Raw genomic sequence first — 26,912 nt, 5'->3', positions numbered from 1 at the left:
AATTCCTGGCCTCAAGTGATCCTCCTGCCTCAGCCGCCCGAGTAGCTTTGACCACAAGAGCGTACTACCATGCCTGTATTATTTTATTTCATTTTTATATTTGATGAAATAGGAAAAACATTCTGAATATATTAATTGCAAATGAAGGGTATAATTCCAATTTAATAAAAGTTGTGTGCGTATGCATGCATAAGTGTGCACATGTATTTGCACCTGCATACAGGTGCACATGAGTATAAAAGAAAAGAAAGAAGAATGAAAATAAAAGCTTCTTGAAGTTGATAATATTTATACCTAGGTGTAGAATTAAGAATATCCTTTATTTTTTACTTTGTTCTTACTCATATTATCAGTTTCTTAACAATGAGAATGTAATTTTTCTACTGAAGAAATAATCCCAGTCATTATAACACATTGTGACTGCTCTTCTACAAGACCTATGTCATTTGACCCTCTGAATTCTCCTTATATACTCTTGCACTTGCTCATTAAGCTCCAACCACAGTGACCCTCCTGATCTTAGAACACAAACAGCTCCTTCTGTCATAGAGCCTATGCACTAACCCCTCCTTCTTCCTAGAATGGCATTTTCACATCTGCTCATGGCTCCTTTCACCACTGTATCTTCCTCTCCAGTAACTGATAGGATCTTTTGACCACCAAATTCAAAGCAGCCTGCCTTGGCAATACATTAAAAACTATGTTCCTCAGATTTCCAATCTTCACAGTACTTTTATACTATAAAAATCTATTATTTTCTTTATTGCATATTTACTTAACTTTGTAAACATAAAATTACCATCTGGAAACTTGCCTGTCTTGGTAACTACTGTATTCCTAGATCCTAGAAATAGCAAAAATTCGTGAAATGTTTTCTTAATAAATGAATCCTAGAGTGAATACTTCATTTAAGTTGCTGACCATCACATATTTTTTACACTGTCTCCACTCTTGGGTTATAGACACTGCACACTCCAAGTTTTCTTCTTACATTTCTAATCAGTAATGTTTTCTCATTCACTGAGTCAATCACTGTTAGGTTATCCTTATTTAAGTGCAAAAAGGGGAAAGCAATGTGGGAAGCACCATATCTATATTGAACAATGTACAGGGGCTCATATGAATACAATACACTCCCACACTCAAAAGAATACTATATTACAAACTCTATGAGGGGAGGCAATTATTTTTTTGTTGGTTCTAGCTCCTAAATCAGTGTCTGACATACATTAAGCACCCAATAAATAAATACGTGTTCAATACAGGTATTTATGAATGAATAATGGTCAATACATTTTGTTCCATGCATTCATAAAAATGACATAACTGAAAGGAATAAAATAAAACAAGCCAAATTTTATTATCTGCAAGGTCACACAGTATGACCTAAAGCATGCAGCAACAAAAGTATACTGAGTGAAAGTAATTTGCTCATGAACCAATCTCATATGCAAGCACTAAGTAAATCTGATATGAAATATATAGACTGCTGTACAATGCACAGCTTTTTCCATCAAGCAGCCAGCTATCTGGTGATGCCAATTAAATCACAGCATAAATTTATCACTTCAATTAAAGATCAAAATTTACTTAGAACCTACAGCAAGATCCTTGCCTCTGTCACGTAGTTCCCTAAAAATAACTGGAAACAATACCACATTTGAAATGTTTTCCCAAGTATTCAGAATTTCAGTACCACTCCCCCTTTTATAACTCCTTTTTAAAATTCAGATCCATCTCAGAGCATGTGCCCAGCAGTGTTTGCCCATTATTTAACACTTTCTTTTTAACTTCTCTGATCTTCTTGAATAGATACCACAGCTGTTCACCCAAGGTGAATGTGAAACCCCCTATCAGATTGCTCTCTGATTCTATCAGTCCCAAAAGCAGATCTATCATTATCTCTGGAAGGGGTCTTTCTGCAGAGAGCCCAGAGTTTGTGTATGCTTTTAGTATACTCTCCAGCATGACAAACACCATCTATCTGGCTTTACACTGTCATTTCCACTGAAAACCTATAATTACTTTCCACAAGCAACACTTCATCCTGCCAAGCTGATTAAAAGCAATACGCGCAGGAAGGCAAAGAGTGGTAGTGCTCAGATATCAAAATGTTTATCTTATAAGCAACACTGCAATGGCATGCACACAGTAAGCACTAAATAATTGTTTTTAGATATTACATTTGCTCTTGGGCAGACAATATAGTTAATTATTTTCTCATGAAACATAATAGTCTCTTAAAGAGTGAGTAGGGCAGACCAACATGGACTTTTGAACTGCCATTTATTTAAAATATTCTACCATAAAGGACATATCATTCCACGGTCTCCACTCTCACCATCTAATTTACATCTACACCAAATAAATAATTACTTAACTATTATCATGTCTTGACAAGCAAACCAATAGGCAGGTACTTTTCCTTTATCACATTCTTTAACTGAGTTGAGTCTACTTAATTTGGCTGATTAGAGCAATCAGGTTTCTGCAGAAGAGTGTTTGGAGATAGTATCAAGAAGTACTTAATTGCAGTTAGATAAATTTTATAGTGGACGTTTGTCATGGTTTTATTTATTTGTTGTTGTACGTTAAAATATCTTTCTATGTCTGGAGAATTTCCCAAGATATACACTATGTTGAATGTCAATGTTCACATCCAAGTAGAGAAATCAAAAAATTGTTTTCCCTGCCTCCTTTGCACCTGGGACTTGGCCAAACAGTTTCATTTAGCCAATCAGATATGGACCTGCCTTGGGTTTTTAATCCTGAACTAATGACCTAGAGAAGCAAGGATAGTGACAGAGCCACCCTGGCCATGGCAGCAACATCGGGGCAGCAATAGCCAGTTTGTTTTAGAGGCAGAAATAGTAGCTCCAGGTAGCAATGTAAACTATGACGTTTCTGTTCAGGGATGGTGGCAAGAGTGTCCTCCCCAGCCTGGCTCTTAATGTGATTTTAAGTTTAGTTCTTAGTTCTGTGAATTAGCCAACGTATTATTCTTTCAATAAATATGTCTGCTGTTTAAGTCAGCTTGCCACTCTATTATTTGAAACCATAAACACTTACTGGGACAACTTTCTAGTAGTGGGTACTTTGATAGATACATTGACATACATCTCTCCCCCCCGCCCCCCGCTTTTTTTTTTTTTTTTTTTTTTTTTTGAGACAGAGACTCATTCTGCCGCCAGGCTGGAGTACAGGTTGCTCACTGCAACCTTTGCCTCCTGGGTTCAAGCAATTCTCCTGCCTCACCCTCCCAAGTAGCTGGGACTACAGGCAAGCACCACCATGCCCAGCTAATTTTTGTACTTTTAGAAGAGACAGGGTTTCACCATATTGGCCAGAATGGCCTCAATCTCTTGACCTCATCATCTGCCCGCCTCGGCCTCCCAAAGTGCTGGGATTACAGGTGTGAGCCACCCTGCCTGGCCTCCATCTCTCCTTTTTTAACATCAGTTTATGTTTGACCATTTAGAGATCATTCAACATGCTATCAGCTAAGACACAATGGTTCTGTTGGACAGACTTTTCACATTTATCTGTATAGTAGTAGTGTAAGTCTAACTCTGTATTTGAATATTTAACTGCATTTTGCTTTTTTTCCTCTCTTTTTGAGACAGAGTCTCGCTCTGTCACCCAGGCTGTAGTGCAGTGGCACAATCTCGGCTCATTGCAACCTCCGCCTCCCAAATTCAAGCAATTCTCCTGCCTCAGCCCCCGAGTAGCTGGGACTACAGGCACCTGCCACCATGCTCAGCTAACTTTTGTATTTTCAGTACAGACAGGGTTTCACCTTATTGGCCAGACTGGTCTCAAACTCCTGACCTTGTGATCTTCCCACCTCAGCTTCCCAAAGTATTGGAATTACAGGTGTAAGCCACTGCACCCAGCCCCCTTTTTTATCTTATACAACAATGGTTATGGATTGGAAAAGCAAAATTGCTGGTACTTGGAAAAAAATCATAAATGTGATTGCCTTAGTAGAATTGATACAATGATAGAAATTTGACCTAAAACATCAGTCTATCTTCAACCTCAACTGGTTGTGTGAGGATATATACACACACACACAAAAAAAATACATATTTAATATTTTTATTTTTTACTTTTATTTTTATTTTTTTTGAGATGGAGTCTCACCCTGTTGCTCAGGCTGTAGTGCAGTGGTGCGATCTTGACTCGCAGCAACCTCCACCTCCCGGGTACAAGCAATTCTTCTGCCTTAGCCTCCCAAGTGGCTGGGACCACAGGCACGCACCACCACACTGAACTAATTTTTGTATTTTTAGTATAGACGGGATTTCACCATGTGGGCCTTGTTGGTCCTTGAATTCCTGACCTCAAGTGATCCACCCACCTTGGCCTCCCAAAGTGCTAGGAGTACAGGTGTGAGTCACCACACCGGCCTATAACTGATTTTAAAAATTTTTAGCTGTCTCACAGCAAGGCTCCTCCCTCCTTTAACATGTATGTTAATCTTCATTTATTCAACTTTTGGTATGAATCACATACAAAAGTAGAAGATTGTCTGTATCTATCAACTTCTTATGTTAATACAATTTATTATTTATTTGAAACATCACTCATTACCTAATATACTTATATCAACAAACAAAATTACACATCTTCCTGACCGGGGACAGTGGCTCATGCCTGTAATCCCAGCACTTTGGGAGGCCAAATCAGGCAGATCACTTGAGGTCAGGAGTTCGAGAACAGTCTGGCCAACATGGCAAAACCCCATAAGTAATAAAAATACAAAACTTAGCTGGATCTCAGCTACTCAGGAGGCTGAGGCAGGAGAATCGCTTGAACCCAGGAGGCAGAGGCTGCAATCAGCCGAGATCATGCCACTGCACTCCAGCCTGAGAGATAGAGTGAGACTCTATCTCAAAAAAAAAAAAAAAAAAAAAAAAAAAAAAAAAAAAATTACACATCTTCCTGACAAAAAGAAACTTAAGAAACTTCCAGTCTTCAGTGGATATGATAAGTTCCAAAAATAGTTACCAAGTTTGTGATAAAACTCATGAACCCTCTTCTTTTATTTCTTTGGAGTAAGAAATACAACAACTCAAATAGAAATTAACAATGACCTACAAGATTGTAATTGAATCCCCACATTTTTAGTTCTATTAGTTTTATTTGAATAGCGGATCCAAATTTTAAATTAAACCTTAATGGCATCAAAGCAGATGCAGAGGGGTAAGACTTAAAATGCAAGCATATGTAAGAGTCTACTCGACCAGCACAGACACTCCTGTCTAAATGTCAACAGAACACATGAGTTGGTTTTCAGTAGTTTCAAAGGCTTCTAGGAACCTAAGCAAAACCATGTGACTTGTCTTTCAGCCTATGGCTTCCTTAAAGCTTCCAACCTTCCCTCAGCCACCCATCCCAGCATTTCATCCAGGGACGCTATGCAGAAAAGTCAGTGCCAAGGTTTTCTCTTCCATGAAAATTTCACTGTATTTTGCAGGCCAACTACATGGTCAGTATTTGGAGAAAAAATAGAATTTTCTCGTTAAGGTAATTCCATAATGACTAATAGGTTCAGATGTGCAATAAACTGAAATGAATATGTTCTGGAGAAGCACGTGGATAGAGGGTTCTTTCTGCCCCTCCTCTATTTCAGGCTGCAATGCACCCATTACCATTAATAACTGGAATTTACTTATCTATCTATCTATCTATCTATCTATCTATCTATCTATCTGAAGTTATTATAAGTGGTATAGCCCACTTCTGAAAAGTTGGCAATTCAAATTTTAGGGAAAGACATATTTTGCAAATTAAGAGGCCATCTATAGAATCTGATTGTCAACCAGTCTGTACTTGTTATAATCCAAAATGACTGGCTAATAATATTTTCTCTAGGGCGTTTCTTCATCATCGACCATTAATACTTCTAAATCTCAGTGACAAAGACCTCTTCCCCTAGTTTATATTCACCTCAATGCAGATAAATCTATATGGGACTAAAACTAAACAGATTCCTTAAATAATATCCAGTCTCCTCTTCTAACCTAACTTTTCGTAATTGCTCTCTCCTTAGACTGACAGGTTCCCATAACCTACTGCTCCTTTAATAGTTCCTTTTAAAAACTGATCTGTTGTTAAGATTTGAAAAAATTAGGTCTCCCTGAATAAAATCATAATAAGTATATATACTGCTTATTATTTGTACTCTGTAGCTTTAGAGTCATTTTTTAAAACTAAAATGTAATTAGATTGTGTCTTATGACAAGACTCAACTTGGTCCAGGTAATTTTCACATAATCTGGTCTCTCTGTTCACAGCTTAAGTGATCAAAAGTAATTGGATCTAAATATCTGTAACAATACAAAAATGATATAATTGCATGCTATTTTCTATGTTTCTCTTTTAAGTGACATGAAACAAACAAAACACTTTTTAAAAACCTGGTATTGCTTTATTTAAAGTAAATCTTGTGAATCAAAAAGAAGCAGCACTAAAAATATATTAATTTTTAACTGAACAATGTATTTTATTTGAATCATAAGTGAAAATACATGTTACTTGTATGATATTTTTGATTGTTAGTTTTGGCTAGTTTCCATTTCAAGACATTTAAAATGTAAAAATAGTATGTGTGCATGCTCATGTACATGTACATATATAATACATATATATTACAAATTACAATTTTCAGAATTCCAGGACAAAAGAGCTCAGAAGGACACAACACGAGGCTCAAGTAATTAACAAAAGAGTTCTGTGGCATTTTTTGTTTATGCTAATATCTTCCCAAATGAAACTTTGATGTGTGCCATCTTAATATATCCTGAAGAGTACACAGGCCTGTCCTACTCCCAAGCTCTATAGTCCAGCTCTGAAAGAAGCTACGATCTTCACCAATACATGAAATTTACATTTTTTAAATTTAGAAACCAATTTAGGATCACAGGATTCTAGAATTATAGCGTTATAAGCTTTGTATGTAATCTCATCTACACCTTTTACATAGAAACCTTATTAATTATTTTAATTTTATTTTATTTTTAGAGATAGAGTTTTCTTTGTTGCCCAGGCTGGAATGCAGTGGTATGATCATAGCTCACTGTCGCCTTGAACTCTTGGGTTCCAGTGATCCTCCCACCTCAGCCTCCTGTGTAGCTGGGACTATAGGCACATGCACCAATGCCCGCCTGGAAATTATTTATTTGTCTGAAGTCAAACTGCAAGTAAATGAAGAGCCAAGACGCATATTTAGGCTCATGATTTGGAATCCATTTTAGCGCATTTCCACAGCAGCAGGTATGTCATTTGGGTTTCCTTTAGCTGTAAGTAACTGAAAATCCAACTCAAATTGGTCTGCTTATTAAGGAATTTACTAAACTGGAGAACAAGGAAGTTCAGATGTAAAGTGTGATTCAGTGTTAGTTGACTGACCACCTCCACATAAGCATCAACTAATCAAGTGCTCCATAATTTAAAGGCTCCTCTTGTTCTCAGGAGAGTCTGGTTTGGGGCCACTGGAAAAGAGATTTTTCCTCCTCATACCACTACTGAAGATACTTGAGCTTTGCACTGATAAGACTACCCTTGAACCAGTTTTTCTAGACAACAGAAGACCATGTGTTAATCAACTTAATCTTGGGTTTTACAAGAACCAGTCATTGTGTCAAGAGACAAAATCCCATGTCAGTAACTGGTCAGTGTCATCCAAACCAGATGGATGCTACACAAAGGAGAGGGGTGAACTCACTGTTCAAGAGAGAGCCATAGGAGTGTGCATGTAGTCCCAGCTACTCAGGAGGCTGAGCCAGGAAAATGGCGTGAACCCAGGAGGTGGAGCTTACAGTGAGCCGAGATCGTGCCACTGCACTCCAGCCTGGGCAACAGAGGGAGACTCCGTCTCAAAAAAACAAAAAATAAAAATAAATAAAAAAATAAAAAGAGACACAATGTCCACTACACAAGACAATGTGGAGACATAACTTTTTCACCTAAATTCTTACCTACTAATTGCCATCCCTTAGAAAGTGAATATCCTCAATTATATGGAGTTTCATATAGATTAAAAAGCAACATTATACCAAAAAGTTTTCTGTCCTCTATAATATGGACTATTTATAAAATTCAGAGTTGTGCCTTGCCTTTCATTTTATCTGCACGAATATCTCTATTACAAAATAGTTCAAAACACTGTAAGTATATAGTGGGATATGATAAAGATGCTATTTTTATAGATTTTATATCAATATGTTAAATATAAGTATGAATATAAATATCAAATGTACATGTCATAAACTTTCATTTAATAGCTAAAATAATTTATAAATTTAAAATATTATGTTTATTTAAAACTCCCTGATTCCATTCTACAATTGGCAATTCCTTTATAAATGTAATGTCACACATCCTGCAATAACTTAGGATTTTTTTCATGATAGCAATTTCTAAAATCTTTCATAATATTGAAAATATCAAGAAAACAAAGCAAAAGGAAAAAAAAGAAAAAAACTCCATGTGCCAAAGCTAAATCTAATCTGTTGACCATTGGTCAGACATGGTGGCTCATGCCTATAATCCCAGCACTTTGGGAGGCTGAGGTGGGTGGATCACTTGAGGTTAGGAGTTCAAGACCAGCCTGGTCAACATGGTGAAACGCCTTCTCTACTAAAAATACAAAAAGTTAGCTGGGTGTGGTGGCCCCCGCCTATAGTCCCAGCTACTTGGGAGGCTGAGGTAGGAGAGCCAGACTCTGTCTCCAAAATATAAAATAAAAATAAATCTAATCTGTTGTTGCAGTTATGTTCAGATCCAGAGTGATCTAGGGAAGTTGCGGAATATCTGAATTGAAAATACCCAGCATGCTCTCAACAAGTTCCAGGGAGAAAAATCTGTGTGAGGGTTAACTGATGCTTCCTGACCCACGGGTTGACCCTTGTGAGACAGGTAAGAGTTGTGGGCGGAAAGGTTAGCAGGATTCGTGAGAAAAACTCTTAGCAGAAGGAGGGCATGTCTGATTTCCCAGTATACTTAACCTAAGTAATTATCCTATTTTCTTATATTTATAACTAGTTCCTATACTGCCAACAAATAAAATAATGTTTTCATAATTCCATTTTATTAAACAAAGTGTTGTGTAAATAAAATTGTAAAATGGGGGGAAAATCACAGAAGGTTATCTATAAAAATATCCAAAACAATAAAACTGATTCCTAAGTAAGAAGATATACTTGAGGATATTTCTGATTTTTTTTTTCCTTTAGTTCAAATTTATTTTATGTGTATGTGGCAGAGAGGGTGTGGGAAGGGGCATCTCAGGTACATCATGCACATTCCTACAATACATTACAAACTTAAACACTGCAATTTCCCCAATATAAGGATCAAATTAAATAAAACTGGTAATGCCATGGCAATGGTGACTATGCATTCAGAATTTTTCAGATATTTTTAACTTTATAAAAGAACCTTCATTTAAACAGCTGAATCAAGAGACAGATTTTGTTTCCCACACTCCTTACAATGTATTATAAGAAACCTGCTACTACAATTGTGTTTTGACCATATTAGACCTTCCCTGAAGAATACCAATCTAATTGTGGCTATTAAAAAAAAAATTGAAGTTAAAAAAAATTTCATTTCAGAAAATACTGTACCAATCTTTTCCATTCTGTGTTCCAGAATTCAACCTGATCTTTCTCAACTTATTGTTTTATGAGACATTTACAAAGCTTTCTTCCACAAAGTTTCCTTCTAACATTAGAAGAAGACAACTCAATGCTTACTATACGCAAGGCTGGGTAGGATGAATAATTAAAAGATAAGCCAGGAATGATCCAGCATCTAAATAGCTTATGATTTTATAGAACTTTAAAATTTACAAAAAGGGATAGATATTTATTCAAGTATTAAAAATATACAATCAAATAGCACAAGTGTTGATAGAGTTCCTAACAAGCAATTTCATATGGAGATGAAAACATTAATGGAGACTTTTAAGCGAATGGTATCTGTGAATATGGAGAGCAAGCTTCTAAGGAATTAGGAGTAAAAATGATATGGTCTTGGAAGAAGACAGTAAGAGGAAGACTCTTATAAAACTTTATTAACAATCATCATAAATAATCTCTATTTTTTAAATAAAATAAGGTCACACATGGACTTTCAGACATTAAATTGCGCAGTAAGGGAAAAATAGCATTAATGCATGTAACTAGTAAAATAATGTAAAAGCTAATGAAACAGAACTGAACATCTAGAAACAAATTAGCAGATATATACCTTTTTAAATAAATGAGAACATGATTCTAGAATGATCACTTAACTATTTGTAAGGAAAAATAAAAAGATGCCCAGCTTGCAGTATGTAAGCCCATTCATATAGATTAAGAGGTTAAACATGAGGGGAAATAAATTAGAAAAATAATGAAAGGATAAACTAAAAGAAAAGGAAATAGTTCAAGTTAGAGATGGTCTGTTTAAGCAAAACTTTGAAGATAGAAACTACAAAGAACTGGGTGTGGTGGCGTGCACCTGTAGTCCCAGACACTAGAGAGGCTGAGGCAGGAAGATCACTTGAGGCAGGAGTTACAGACTCTACTGTGCTATGATCACCACTGTACTCCAGCCTGGGCAACATAAGAGCCCTCTCCCAGAAAAAAAAAGAAACAAAAAACCTATAAAGAAAAAGATTGACAAATCTACACAAATTTAAAAATAAAAGACACAAGCAAACTGAAATAAATATTAGCATCACATATCTTGTATCTCCAAGGGCGAGATCATGCAGGCTAATGTAGAAACTTGGCTTCGAGGTTTAATTGATACATTAAAAAGTCACTGGAGTCTGCCCAGGTATTTGCCATTTTCCCTCTTGTTGTGAGGGTTAATACAGTTGTTTTAGTCCATTCAGGCTGCTGTAACAAAATACCCTAGACTGAGTCATTTATAAACAAAGAAATTTATTTCTCAGTTCTGAAGGCTGGGAAGTTCAAGACCAAGGCACCAGTGCATTCAGCGTCTGATGAGGGCTTGCTCTCTGCTTCAAAGATGGCGCCTAGTTGCTGAGTTCTCACATGGCAGGAGGAGGAGAAGAGCAAGGAGGGTAAACTTTCTCCTTCAAGCTCTTCTGTATGGCGCTAATGGCATCCAGGAGAGCAGAGTCCTTATGATCTTATTACCTCCAGGAGGCCTCACCTCATACCATCACCTTGAGGGTTAAGTTCCAACATAGGAATTGTGGAGAAACATCAACATTCAGGCCATAGCAACAGTATATATGTGGCTTGGGTTGTCCTTGTAACATACATAAGACCCTGAGAGGTCCAACCCTTCAGAAGTTAACAAAACTCAAATTTTTTACACATCCACTATTCTTTTTAATAGCCCCAATAAACAGATTTTTAGCCACACAGCAGACTGCCTCCTTTGTGTATTCCTTAAAACTCCACCCACATCTACTAGCAATAGATCAAATAAGCTCTGGGCGATGAAAATCCCAAGGCCCTGCTGCCTTGCAGAGCTTGTTGATCCACAACCACCCCTCACCCAGTGCTGCTTAATGACTGCACATAGACATGTAAGCCTCCTCTCTGATTCCCCTCTTCCCTGGACTTCCCCTTGCCCTCCTCCTCTTCTCAATGGTGGTCATGGCCATAAGCTTCTGGATGGCTTCATGCTGCAAGAGACTTCCTCGCTCTTGCATTCCTGTTCAAGTGCTGCCCATTAAAACCTGTTTTGTGGTAATGCCTCTCATGGTCATATCATTTTCCTCAATCAGGCCCCAAATCCTTTGAATCCCCTAAACGCAGCCCAACCCTGTGCAATCCTGCAGTCCTAGCCAAGGTACCTTTCACAGACTGAAAAGTGTCACGATATGCAGTAGGTACTCTTGAAACAGTTATTCCCTTACTTACTTATAAAATGTAAGCAACTTTGAAATTCTTCAGCTCTTAAATGAAGTACATAACTGGTATTTAAAAAATTAAATGCTGGGCAGGGGGTGATAAGAAGGTGTCAGGGCACTACTATCCGTGTATTATGGTAGCTTTGGGTTGCAGCACATTGGCTGCATCCACTATGATTAGTGGACCATATGTAACATTTTACAATTGAACCCTCGGAAGAGTAAACGTTGAGTAGCATATATGAACACGTGGGACAGGACTTTTCCTGGTAAACTGGAACATATGGTTATGCTAATTATTTTGACAATGACATATTTAAAAACTTGATACTGGAGGCCATGGGACCCTCTATGAAAAATACAGGTTATGAAGACTCTTTCCTACTTGGTGATGTCTTAGGTTAAAGTACTCAACACTGGCACAGATGATAAAATACAGTAGGGAGTATGCACATGAATGAATCATTCTATTTTTTGTAGATCAGTGATTAAAAAGCCACAGATGGATTCCAGTGAATTTTTCCTGAGGAACTGAAAGCATTTTCTTGGGTTATCCAATGGCAATATTTGTTGTTTTCCTTTTCCCTTGTCTCTTCTTCCTCTCTGTCCCTGCTCTGCCATGCCCCCTTGTAATACACCACTGTTTGGTACTCTTTCTCCTTTTTTTCCTTCTCTTCCATATCTACTTATTTAGCATTTGTGTGTCTGCCAGTAGCTTTTATAGATATTACTTGCTATCTAGGGGCTTTAATTACCTAGACAGCATCATAAAGTTGTTTTGGAAGAAAGGGTCCCAGGCAATTGAGAAACGCCCCTTCTCTGGGAAGTCTCTGTTTTCCTGTCTTATCACTGCCCCTGTTTGTGCTGGTCCTCTGCTCTCTTATCCTCATACTCGCTGCTTTTCTTGCTGAAGAAGAAACAGGTTTATAATCACTCACAGGAAACTTTGATTCTCACATATTTACTAAAACATACACACACCCCAAAACTACCTACTCAAAGAATTTTAAAACTCATTGAAATGGACACAGGATTTTATCCAGGCAAAAACAGATACACAAGTGTCTTATAGCTTTTTATAATCTAAGCAAAATACAAAGTTGTCCAATCTTTCCAAAGTGATTTTCTGAAGTAACTGTTTCTAGCTTTGTTCATTGTCCTAAGTTTCCCTACTTTCATATTCCGAGCCAGACACTGATTATTGATGTAGCAAAGCCTGGTGGGAGAAGGCAGATTAGATCATGTCTCAATACCTCATATGGTCTTAAAAAGCTTTAGTTTATTCTCACAAAAAAAAGAGAAAGAAAGCAAAAAGAAAAATGTTTTTTTTAAATCACCAATTGGTTTTCGCTTCTTTAGCAAAGTTACTTTGTCCCCATGCCTATTTAAGTGTGTGGGGATTTTTCCCCCCATTTACAAAGATGAAATAGACTCCATGAGGTGCTTGGAACACATTTAACTTATCTATAGGTTTCAAAAGCACAGCAGGTCCAGGGCATGAAAAACGCAGGCAGGTGCTCTTTGCATCCTGCACCATTTAACAAGCACACACAGATTAAAAGAGTAATTTCTTCTTTTCTTAATCATCAGCTGATCTAATTTATAGTTCATTTATTATTTATTATTACTGTCCTCATGTTCTTTTTAATCATATATATCTCCAACCAAGGGTAATGACAATTAGAACCAATGTTTCTTTTTTTTTTTCTTTTTCTATAGATTTCCAGAAAGTAACTTCAAGTCTACTTGCACAGTCCCCAACATACAAATCTATTAGCCTTCTTTTCTTTCTTTCTTTTTTTTTTTTTTGTGCACTAAAGTCCCTTGTTTATTTCCAAAAACAAATTTCTTACTAACTTAAATTATATTTACGCAGGCAGTTTTAGCAATAAGGTCACTGGTTTCGAGGATGGATGTTATTTATCCTTGGCTGGGATGTTCTGAAGAAATAACCATATTGAATTCTATTATATCTCCTCCCACATGCACCCCAATGCACAGTTGTGTTTGTTTTCCATTTTCTTTCTCATACACAACATCTGTCCTATATGCTTCACTGCACTGTTTTTTAGTGAAGAAAATGCGGCTGAGAAAGGAAATGAATATCAAATTCAGACCTCCCAGGAGAGCTGACCCAAATTCTCAAATGATAGCATTATAATGCACTTTCTACTTTCAGATCCGGGATATCATAGTATGATTCCTTAATGATTTAAATGTCATGTATTTTGGCAAGCTCTCTCTGACGACCCTTTTAAAAATGATGCAGACAATTAAAATAATGAGAGAACAAACAATCAACCATCTAACAACAAACATAAAAGAATAAAGCTCTGAGAGTTACAAGGGCTAAGAATAGAGCTTGTTTATCTCCTTTTTTTTTTTTTTTTTTTTTTTTTTTTTTTTTTTTGAGATGGAGTCTTGCTCTGTCACCCAGGCTGGAGTACAGTGGTGCGATCTCGGCTCACTGCAAGCTCCACCTCCCGGGTTCACGCCATTCTCCTGCCTCAGCCTCCCAAGTAGCTGGGACTACAGGCGCTCGTCACCACGCCCAGCTAATTTTTTGTATTTTTAGTAGAGACGGGGTTTCATCGTGTTAGCCAGGATGGTCTCGATCTCCTGACCTCATGATCCGCCTGCCTCGGCCTCCCAAAGTGCTGGGATTACAGGCGTGAGCCACCGCACCTGGCCATCTCCTTACTTTTAAGTTGGTGACAGATTTGCACACTGTTATGCTTATCTCAGCATTATATGTGGAGCAGAGCACTGGATATTGGATGCTATTTGGCTGTGGTATTAAATGTTATGAGTGCTTGAGGTATAATATTCCCAACTTGTGTGTGTGTGTGTGTGTGTGTGTGTGTGTGTGTGTGTGTGTGTGTTTTGAGATGGAGTCTGGCTCTCTCATCCAGGCTGGAGTACAGTGGTGCGATCTCGGCTCACTGCAACCTCCGCCTCCCGGGTTCATGCCATTCTCCTGCTTCAGCTTCCAGGGTAGCTGGGACTATAGGCGCCCGCCACCACGCCCGGCTAATTTTTTGTATTTTTAGTGGAGACGGGGTTTCACCGTGTTAGCCACGATGGTCTCGATCTTCTGACCTCATGATCCGCCCGCCTCGGCCTCTCAAAGTGCTGCAATTACAGGAGTGAGCCACCACTCCCGGCCCTAAGTTTTTTATACAAAGGTCTTCAAGTGCCATAGAGTAAACTTTCCTGCAATTCTCTTCTTAGCATACATTCCAGTATTAAAACTTGCTCTGTTATTCAATATTTCTTAAAAGATTATTATTTTTGACTCCCTTTTATCCTACTCTTGTCTTCTAAAAGTTATATTATGCATAATTTTAATAAAATTAAGGGAAGAGAGGATTGTTTGGGGCAGTTAAGGTAACTGAAGGGAATAGAGAAGGAGCACTCACATTAAAAGATAGATTCTTTTGCTTCTCTACACACACACACACATATATTTGAATGCTTTGCTTCTTTTAACAGAGAGTTATTGAATTGATATATTCTGTTGAGTCATCTAGGCAGACTAAAAATTATTCCTGCTAAAATATTTGTATCTCACAAATGCATACTTGTCTCTTAAGACACTGGTTTAATATTCCACATCTGTAAGGAATCTGATGCTAATTGAGCAGGTTTTCTTCTAGTATTAATTTTAATTATTTAGAACAGCATGAAGTTCTTCGTAATTTCCCACCTGACAACTGGGACCCAAAAGAACAGCTGCCTATGGTTTTATGCTGCTATGAGCATGCTGGATATCAGAGTCAATAAGTTTAGGCATGAATTCTCTGTGTGTTCCATTGAGGTTGTGAAAATCAAGCCTTTTGGAGGAGTTCAGAGGAAACCTGCAACTGAGAATGATGTCCATACCACTGTGCAAAGTGTTATGACAGTCACAGATCTCAAAGGAGCTACAGGAAGCGAGGCTCCCTGCTGTAATGAACACAGCCCATAGTTAAATAATAAATCACAGTCATGTATCTAGTCTGCAACAGCCACTACCTATCAGAAAGTCACCATGACCACATAGTGCAAATATTTAGTTCCACACAGTTATATATCTCTATGGGATCCAAATAAAGTAGTTATCTATTGTCCTTTATAAAGCAGAAAATGAATGTTACTTGTTTATGGTGAATTGAAAGTCAAATATTATTTGAATTTATCAAATGCAAAAAAGTACAATAAAACCTAGTCATACACCTCCACATTTAAATATACCCCTCAGCATGACTTTAAGAATCAAGTGTCCAACATATACATAATTTAGTACAAACATCTTTTGACACCTAACATTTTTTTCTTTTGCAAAAGAACAAAAGGCTTCTTGTACAAACACACAGTATTGTATCTGCTCTCAGATATGCCAATTCACAATACAATGAACAAGATGAATTATTCATTTGAAAATTGCGATTGTTTGTGGACAGAACTTTGCAAAGGCCTAGAATAAAAAGGTAGGTAAAAATGGGACTCGAATTGAACACAGTAAAAAGGCGCTAACCATTCCAAATAATTTAACCAACTACATAATTAATTTCTAACTTCAAGGTATGATAAGGGTCTCTGATTAAAAAATTAAATACGACTCTCACTGACTTAAGGCATAGAGGGAAGAAATACCATTTAACCTAACAGAGCTCAAACACAGTTCATTTATCTTGAATCTCTATCAACAAATACTTGGCTCTGAAACCTTACCTATCTTTGAGAAAACTCTAATATTTACAGCCTTTTACAACTTGACTTAAAAGGGAGGAAGTTGTCTTTCTAATATTTATATCCCTAGTAGTTAGCAGAGTGCTTGGCGTATGTCAGTGATCAGTAAATATTGTTGAATGAATAACCTTATCAATGGCACCAGATATAGGGACATGACATACTGTCCCGAAGACAAGTATTTTCCATTGAAAAGACTGCCTCATCTTACCCTTAACTTTTTTGTTGCTGTTGTTCACTTAAAGTAGAACCTACATTACTGTTGTAATTTCTGAAGATCAAGTTGAAGGCACTTCAGAACAAATTAAAGCAGAGAGAGACTAGAAGTTGAAATATCATTTCAGAAGTTGTTGCTATTAGGTTGGTGCAAAAGTAATTGCAGTTTTTGCCATTACTTTTAATAGCAAAAACCACAGTTACTTTTGCACCAACCTAATATATTCCAGGTAAGATTTAATGAAGTTCTGAACTAAGCAAAAGGAAGACTAAAGGACAGAGGCAAGCATAGTACAGGAAAAATCAAAAGGATGCCTCAAATATTTTCATGCAGAGGTATAGAAGGAGGAGGGGCTAATTGTTGCTATTTTAATTTTAGGTTATGACAAAAATAGACAATTCAAGAAGGAAACAGGTACATCTTTCAGCAGTAATACACTAAGTTGAAATAAGCAGAAACCTACACAAGACGTAAGAGTTCAAGCTAAACTTTGAGGGTAACACATTGTTTTATATAAGAAAGCAATATAAAGGTAATACTTTCATTTCCAAATGCAAACAATAGTTTCATTTTATTTTTTATTAAATCATATTTTCCCCATATAAGTGTTCAATTTAAAAGTCAATGAGTACTACAAGTCGTATTAAAGAAAAAAAAAAGGGGGGGGCATTTTTTTTTTTTTTGAGACAGAGTTTCACTCTTGTTGCCCAGGCTGGGGTGCAATGGCACAATCTCAGATCACCACAACCTCTGCCTCCTAGGTTTAAGCAGCGATTCTCACGCCTCAGCCTCCCAAGCAGCTGGGATTACAGGCATCGCCACCACGTCTGGCTAATTTTGTATTTTTAGTAGAGATGGGATTTCTCCATGTTGGTCAGGCTGGTCTCAAACTCCTGACCTTAGGTGATCCACCCACCTTGGCCTCCCAAAGTGCTAGGATTACAGGCGTGAGCCACCGCGCCCAATGAAAGCATTATTTTTAAAAATCCTGCCACCTTTTCCACTCTTAATTCACTTCCATTGCCAATCATTTTCTACTTTCTTTTCTTTTTTTTCCTTCTTTTTTTCCTTTGAGACAGGGTCTGGCTCTGTTGCCCAGGATGGAGTACGGTGGGGCAATCACATTCCACTGCAGGCCTTAACAGATCCTCCCACCTCATCCCCCAAACCCCATCCCCTACTATCTGGGACTACAAGTGCAGGCCATGATATATATATATAATCATAATTATATATTATATATTATATATTTAATATATACATATACTATATACTATATGTAATATAGTATATAATTCCTTTATCTATAGTATATATAATATATAAATATATATCTATTTAGATATCTATATATCTATTTAGATATCTATATCTCTATTTAGATATCTATATCTCTATTTAGATATCTATATCTCTACATCTACACTAGATACAGATATATAATACATATAAAAATATAATTATATATAAAATTTATATCTCTATATCTATCTATATCTGTGTGTGTGTATATACATATATATGTGTGTGTGTGTGTGTGTCAATTTTTTTTTTTGTCTTTTTTTTGGAGAGATGTGGTCTCACTATGTTGCCCAGGCTGGTCTCAAATTCCTGGGCTCTGGTGATCCTTCCACCTCAACCTCCCAGAGTGCTGAGATTACAGGCATGAGCCACCGCACCCAGCCCAGAGTTAAATGTTTTCAGTCATGTTAGCTATTTTTGTTACATACTTCCATTTTTAAACATAACATGCAAAAACTGCTATACATTTTTAAAATTTAGATAATATCCACAAAATTGTGTTATCAAAATAATTATTTATTTTTCTTTTGTTACTTTCCCTTCCCCACTACACACAAACACATTCATACACACACACACACACACACACACACACACACACACACTTTTATCCCTCAGTTTTTCCAATTTAGCTAGTGGCAACTTTTAGGTAGTTCTATATTCAGTGCTGACATAATTATGATAATGAAAATATTACTCATAGCAAAGCAATGTAGTGTGCTGTGACATTTCCTTTATTTTACAACTTGTTGATTTCCCTGGAGTTATACATTCTTAGGTTCTCTAAAGGAAAACTCAGTCACTTCAACAGGACCAAATATATTCAGCAATCCATCTGCTTCATGTTTTCCTTGGAGACAAAAGTCCTGGATACCTCTATCACCCTGCACCTATTTGATGGGATTAAACTCTTCGCTTGCTGCTCTGCTGACATCCAGTAATTGCCTTGCTTCTTCGTTTCCAATTTCCTGTTTCTTTAAAACAATCCATGTATTCCTTTTATTGTTTGCTTCCTTGTTTTGTTGGAGTACTTCCTCCAGTAGCTTCCTGAGAAAAGGTGCATTGAGAGAACAATTTTTTGAGAATTTACGTGTTCTACCTTACACTTGATTGATAATTTCAATAGACAATTCTAGTTTGGAAATTGTCATTTCTCAGAATTTTTAAGGTATTTCACATTGTTTTTGGCTCCCAGTGTTATTAAAAAGTCTACTGCCTTTTTGACTATTATTCCAATGTACTGTCATTTATCTTTCTTTCTGGAGCTGTAATATAATTTCTTCAGTGTTCCCAAACCTCTTGTCAATGTCCTGTTCTTTATTTCACTTCCTATTTATGATGTCTTTCAATCTGGCTTCCAAGTCCATTACCTATGAGAAATTATACATGGGTATATATAATTTAAATAAACAAATTTTTATATGAATATATGAGTAAGCATTCTTACTATATACAAATATATGAGAATCACAATACATATCTACGCATATATGTATATGTGTGTGTGTATATATACACATACACACACACACAAATACACATTAAAAAAAATTTCTTCCCCTTGTTTTTTTCTTTTCGGAAACCTTATTTTATACTTCATAGACTGATCTCATTTCCAATGACTTTGTCTTCTATTTTGTATTTCTTTGCCCTTTTTTTCTAGGGGAGTCTCCTTAACTTTACCTTTCTTCACTTCTACTTAATGTTTCGGTTATAAATTTTTATAAATTATCTCAATAGTCCTTTTATATAGCACTCTAATCTTGTTTTACACATGAAAGATCTCTTATCTAAGGATATTTAATATCATTTCTGAAGTTTTCCTCGGTTTCCTGCATTGTCTCAGTTGCCTCTGTTTTTTGCGTTTGTCTTTTTTTTTCTTTTTATCCTGTTTGTCATTTTTGACTTTGTCATTACGTTAAAAGCTTTCTTCAATTATACATAATCTTTGTTTATCCATATTTAAGAGTAAGACATAGAAAAGCTAGTTGAAAGCCCATTCTGCATGGGCAGGTTTGCTAACAGGTAGGCTTTACCATAGGGTGATCAGTTGGTGACCTGGCCATTTCGTTTGCAAATCCCAAAATGTCAGTCTCTGAAGATCTCCTCTCTTGGGCCAATAGCTCCAGAAATTAAGTTTACAAACTCCTTTCTAATTCTAGGATTCAAGAAGGGAAGAGCCTGGGTATCTCACAGCTCAAAGAAGAGGCTACATTTAATTCTAAAATAGTTTCCTGTTTTAGAATGATGCCTCATACACTTCTTACCTCCAGCTGTCTCTGAGTCCAGAGCTTCTTGGGTTCAACCCAGGGCTGAGTTCAGTATGGGAAGGATCTGGGAATATAATTTCTTTTCAACACTTTCAGCCAATCTTTACGTTTTCAGCTGTATTTTGCACCCAGCTTTTTACAGGCAGCTTGTGGCTCCCATTTCTAAAATCTTCCAAAGACATGAGGTGCAAATGTGATTATTTCCCAATAGAATATGTATTTATTATATATTACCCCAATAGAGGCCCTTGGCTTTTTGCTCTTTCTACTCTTAGAAGATAATGATCACTCTTCCGGCTCTACAATTTTGTTAGCATTTCTTATCTGACACTATCTTCTCTTTTATCATCTTTATCCTCACAGATTTAAGTCTTTATTTTATTTCAGTGGGGGATTTGAAAGAAAATAAAGATAGATACGCTTGTTCAAGCCATCATGCTTAATCAAAACTCTAGTAAACTTAACTATTTTAACGTAACATAAATTGCATGAGCTATATTTTAATATGGCTAAATATCTAGTCAAGATATTCTTATTTCTTACTACTAGAAAATACTTAAAATTGACAGTAAAAATAACTTGGTCTTTATTACATAAAATTCAGATATTTTTGGTTTGATGTAGAAGTCAGCTGTAACATAGAAGAAGGATGGAAATTTTAATTTGTTATTAGGCTCCTTTATCACAGGTCTTCTCTTGAATCTAGGAATTCAGTTATTCACACTTGCAATTTCCATATGGTGACATGACTCATCATTTATTTTTACTATAATTAAGTTTTCTGCTGCAACAGAAATATGACTTTTTGTACTCTGAGATGAGCTATTTTATTCTGGAGAGAAAAATAAATTTCACAATAAAAAGCAGGTTGACTAATGGTTAATGATAAGTCATGTCATTAAGTATCTCCTAATGTTAAAAATATGTCATGAGTCATGAAATCTAGTATGCATAAAACAATTACAGAGGAATCCCTGCAACAAAACAGATGATAAACCAGATTTAAAGCAGTTATATATCTGAAGCCTAACCATATAGAAGAGAATTTAAACCAACAGCCTATAAAGTAAGTATCAATCTTACCATTCTGAAACTTTGTTAAAGGAATTACAATAATAAATTTGAGTTAATTTTTTAATTTATATTTTTCTAGCTACATTTTATGTTGTTAAAATGTTTTACTTTTTTTTACATGATATATCCAATTTATAAACATCTCAATAACAAAAAAGAAAGTTAAATCAGTCTAAGACACATCAACTGCAGATAACTAATACCAGGCACAATTTGTCAACATTTTACTTGCTAACTTGAAAAGGAAAAAGACAAAAGACTTGCCATCTAATTATTAGTTGTGCAAAAATCTTTCAGAAAAGGAAGTGAAACTTGAGACATCATTTTTGGAGAGCACCTATATTTCCAATACTTCATTTTGCCCATTTCCTCAAATATTCCATAGAGGAAAAAGAACCTTAAATATAAATGTTAATGTAAAAGGTTCCTTGTTACAGTAAAATAACAAATACAAAAAGGCAAAAAGATTTGGGAAGATAATGATGAAAAGGTATAAAATTTCAGTTAGACAGAAGGAATAAGTTCAAGAGACACAAGGTGAGTATAAGTAATAACAATTTATTGTATACTTGAAAATGTCTAAGAAAGTAGGTTGTATTTTTTTTTTTTTTTGAGACAGGGTCTCTGTTGCCCAGGCTGGAGTACAGTGGCACGATCACTGCTCACTGCAGCCTTGACCCCCCCGGCTCCAGCAACCCTCCTGCCTCAGCCTCCCCAGTAGCTGGGATTACAGCTGTATACCACTATACACTATATCTCGTTAATTTCTTTCTTCTTTCTTCTTTTTTTTTTTCTTTTTAGAGATGAGGTTTCACCATGTTGCCTGGGCTAGTCTAAAACTCCTGAACTCAAGCGATTCTCCTACCTCAGCCTCCCAAAGTGTTGAGGTTACAGGTATGAGCCACCACTCTCACCACAAACACATGTAAGTATATGAAGTAATACAAAACAGCTTAGTTTAGCCATTCTGCAATGTATGTACATTTCAAAACATCATGCACATCATAAATATACACATTTTTATTTGGCAACTTAAAAACCTAAGAAATAACATTATAAGTTGAAAAAAAACAAAAAGTAAAAAGAGTACCCAAGCCACCTATTCCCAAACATGTCCAGAAAAAAACAAACTATTTCTCAACTGCTCTGACTTAGACATTGTCCTTGGGGAGATAGTTTCAAATTTCAGCAGGACAGTTAGTTTAGTGCTTTATAGCATATAAACATAAATGAGTCACTATTGTTATAACATGACCAGTTTGTGATAACATAAAGGAAAGAAGAGTAGGAAAAAAGTGTGAGGATACAGAGTTAACATGTAGATTCTGAAGTGGAAAAACTATTTCTGTAAGTGACCCCTTTAAAATAGGGTTAACATCTCAGAGCATTTCTGACATTTGAATCAGCTCAATATGTCAAGCTAAAATTTTGCAGCCTTGGGCACAATAGCGGTTACAAGTAAGTGAAGCTTTATGCTACCACAGTTAATTAGCAGAAAGACACCTAACTAGAAACCTCTTAGAATAGCAGGAAGGATTTTCGATAAATTTAGACCCAAGATGCTTAATTGCACATTTTAGTTTAACAAATTGTATGTCTTCTTTTAAAGCTATCTGTTAAACTCCTATTCACTTCAATGTGGACTGATTTAAAATGTAGCTATAGCATTCCCTGACCCCATGCCATCCCATAACAAAGTAGAGTTAATCATTCTCTCCTATGTATTACCACTGTATCTGAACATTCTTTATGATTTCATTTGTTATATAGTATTCTGATTAATTGTATATGCAGGTGAATATGAATTTTTGCCACTTCAACCTGTAGGAGCCTAGCAAATAGTTGGTATTCAATAAATAAGAATCTATGAGATTTAAAATTAAAAGGATTTATGCATGTAGTTGGTGACTGCCTATGTATCTGCAAAAATCATTTTAAATGTCAGAGTTTAGGATACTATTATTTCTCATTAGTAAAAACTTATATTGGCGAGGAGCAGTGGCTTATGCCTGTAATGCCAGCGTTATGGGAGGCGGAGGTGGAAAGATCGCTTGAGTCCAGGAGTTCGAGACCAGCCTGGGAAACACAATGAGGCTCTGTCTCTACTAAAACAAAAAAAAAAATCAAAAATTATCCAGGTGTGGTGGCACGCATCTATAGTCCCAGCTAATCAGGTGGCTGAGGCAGGAGAATTCCTTGAGCCCAAGAGGCTGAGTGCAGTGAGCAAGGTCGTGCCACTGCACTCCAGCCTGAGCAACAAAGAGAGACCCTGTCTCAATAAATAAATAAATAAATAAATAAATAAATAGAAAAAAAACTCACATTAAAATGAATTACCCTATTCAATAGCATAACAACAATCTTGATCATTGATCTGCACCATAAATGTCTCCTGGCAGCTAATCCTCAGATACCACACCTGTTAATATTTCCTTTGGAGAGTGGGTGATGTTGAATGGCAAACTATCACTTGTTCTCAATTGGTAACTTCACATAATTAGAAGTGTGTTTCTTCTAATATTACCAATGCTGTTACACAACGAAAGAATGTAAACAGTTTGTAGACTAGCAGTCAACATTCCTTTTCAAAAAAATAATTTTGTAAAACAAGTCATTGTAATTATAGAATAAAAAGGGTTTCTATTAAAGAAATGAACAAACAAACAGAATTCTAGGATACAATGGCTACGTTTTTATTCCTGAGATCACCTTTAACCTTTTTAATGTAGTTGTAGTCTTTACCAGTATCTGTGCCTTATAACATTGGCCAGTTTATTCTATGTAGCACATCTTATTGGGAATGTATTATATTTCAGATGCTGGAGGCTGGTAATAAAGATTTTACTATAAAACAAAATGACTAATAAGTAATCTTAAAAATAAGTATGTATTCATCCACCTTCATAAACAAGAACCAACCATAATTTTCCTCAATCATTCTCTTGTAATATGGATATATCAGAAGCAGAATTTATTGCCAATGGGTGGTTTTAATTAGAATCAAGTAGGGTAAAATTGAAATTTTAGTAATTTTTTAAAAACCTGTCTTCATTAAATACACAAACAAAATTATTATGAAATACATCACTAACTAGAAAATGTTATTCAAAAACTCTTCAATACAAAAACATTTGCAGCTATTATAGAATTATACATACTAATTGGTAATTACTGAGTAATATTTAGTATGAATTTTTAAAGTGCTCCAGTAGCAAATAATGACTCTAAAAACTAGTGCCATGTAAATGTTTTCCACCAATAGGGAATCCCAGGGCGATGCAGACATTCCCACCTACTACCCAGTTCTTTGATTTCCTAGTGTACTAATATATATATAAGAGGACTGGAACTGTAATTGCCACTAAAAGATAACATTACAGAGCAGCATTATGAGGTCATCTGAGATTCCACTGTCTTCTTTCTTCTTCTATGCTTATATATTTCAGACACATAATCCAGGTTTTCCATTCTTTTCTATAATATTGTTAACATCTGAATGACAGTATTTACGCTCTTTACTTAAAATTGGCGACCAGAACTTATGAATAAGTTTCTTTACTTTAAATTTCATAATTTCATATTTATAGTTCAATCATACTATGAAATTTATTTTTAAAAAGAGTCCAAATGTCTTTTTTTCTTTTTTAAGAGACAAGCGTCTCACTATGTTGCCCATGCTGGAAAGCAGTGGCTTTGCACAGGCACACTTCAGCCTCTAACTCCTAGACTTGAGTGTTCTGAGTAGCTGGGACTACAGATGCATGCTACCACACCCGGCTCCAAATGTATAATGAGGCAAGTTTATGTACATATAATTCCATTAATAAGTAAAAATAGGCCAGGCGCAGTGGCTCATGCCTGTAATCCCAGCACTGTGGGAGGCCGAGGTGGGCCGATCACCTGAGGTCAGCGTGGCCAACATGGCAAAACCCCGTCTCTACTAAAAGTACAAAAATTGGCCGGGCCTGGTGGCATGTGCCTGTAATCGCAGCTACTCAGGAGGCTGAGGCAGGAGAATACCCTGAACCTGGGAGGTGGAGGTTGCAGTGAGCCGAAATGGCGCCACTGCACCCAGCCTGGGTGAAAAGAGCGAGACTCTGTCTGAAAAAAAAAAAAAAAGTAAAAATAATAGTAAATACTAAGTCATTTTTTACTCAACTGGTTAATTGGGAAAAAAAAATTTCTCTACTTATCATACAAACATGTTGTTAACATTAAAGAGACACTATGTATACAATGAAAGATGATCATATAGCAAATTATTCTGTTAGGTTTTTTTGTTTGTTTTGGGGGGTTTTAGGGAGAAAGTAGGTCAAAGTGGAAACTTCTACTTTCTCATTATTGTTTTGGGTATTTTGCAATCAGCATTTTCTCAGAAAGAACAGTGAAGATAGTTTTACTTTAAAAGTTAGATGAGAATGACTGGGTGTGGTGGCTCATGCCTGTAATCCCAGCACTTTGGGAGGCTGGAGTGGGCAGATCACTCGAGCTCAGGAGTTTGAGACCAGCCTGGCTAACATGGTGAAACCCCATCTCTACTAAAAATAAAAAATTAGCCAGGCGAGTTGGTAGGTGACTGTAGTCCCAGCTACTGGGGAGGCTGAGGCACAAGAATCACTTGAACCCAGGAGGTGGAGGTTACAGTGAGCCGAGATCACGTCACTGCACTCCAGCCTGGGCAACAGAGCAAGACTCTATCTCAAAAAAAAAAAAAAAAAATTCTAGATGAGAGTATGAATACATAATTTCCAAGTGTCTTCACTTCACTATCACATCTTTAAACTTCAGTTTTATTGTTATATGAATAGCAATCAGATAAACATAATTGATTTCTACAGCCCTAAATTAATAGGATTATAGAAAATCAGAAAATATTAGAGAGCTTATAAAGGGAAAAAAAACCCTACATTTTCACCATTAGCCAACTTATTCATTCAGTAAATATTTATAGAATACCAACTATATATTAGGAACTATGTTAGGCCCAACAAGTATAAAGATAAATATGAACTGAAATGGGCGCTTATGGATTTTACCAGTTAGGAGACAATGAAACAAACAAAAACTTGAATCATGACCAATCTGTGATCATTGCTCTGAAGATAATACAGGTCGGTGTCTCTCATTCAGAATAACAATAGGGGTGTGTGTCTGATTTAAACAACATCGTCAAGCAGGCTATTTTGCTCTTCACACTGAGACCCAAGGTGAAGAAAGAAAAAGTAAACAAAGCACTGAGCTAGGGAATATTTTTTTTAAGTAAAGGGAACAGAACGTGCAAATATTCTTAAGCAGGAATAAAGATAAAGAAGGCCTCTGGACTGAAGCATTGTAAGGGGTCAAGAGGAATTAAATCAGAAAGGAAAGGACAAACCAGGTCATAGAAGGACTCACAGCCCTTAATAGGATTGCAGATATCCTTTTAAATGAATAATAT

At 36.3% G+C, this 26,912-nt stretch overlaps 1 protein-coding gene and 1 long non-coding RNA gene across 8 annotated transcripts in view; both read right to left on the bottom strand.

Annotated features, from left to right (window-relative positions):
* Positions 1-26,912, bottom strand: part of CACNA2D1 (calcium voltage-gated channel auxiliary subunit alpha2delta 1) — a 498,928-nt gene that overhangs the window by 327,929 nt on the left and 144,087 nt on the right. The gene's annotated exons all lie outside the window — the stretch shown is intronic.
* On the bottom strand, positions 19,146-20,538 carry LOC141409904 (uncharacterized). The gene is made up of 2 exons (XR_012432734.1): positions 20,399-20,538; positions 19,146-19,178 (listed from the first exon to the last, which is right to left on the bottom strand). It is a non-coding gene; the product is annotated as an uncharacterized lncRNA (long non-coding RNA).

This window comes from Macaca fascicularis, chromosome 3 (genome assembly GCF_037993035.2).
Source record: "Macaca fascicularis isolate 582-1 chromosome 3, T2T-MFA8v1.1".
NCBI lineage: Eukaryota > Metazoa > Chordata > Mammalia > Primates > Cercopithecidae > Macaca > Macaca fascicularis.
The sequence above is the reverse complement of the archived record's forward strand: the minus strand, read 5'-3'. Positions and strand labels throughout refer to the sequence as shown.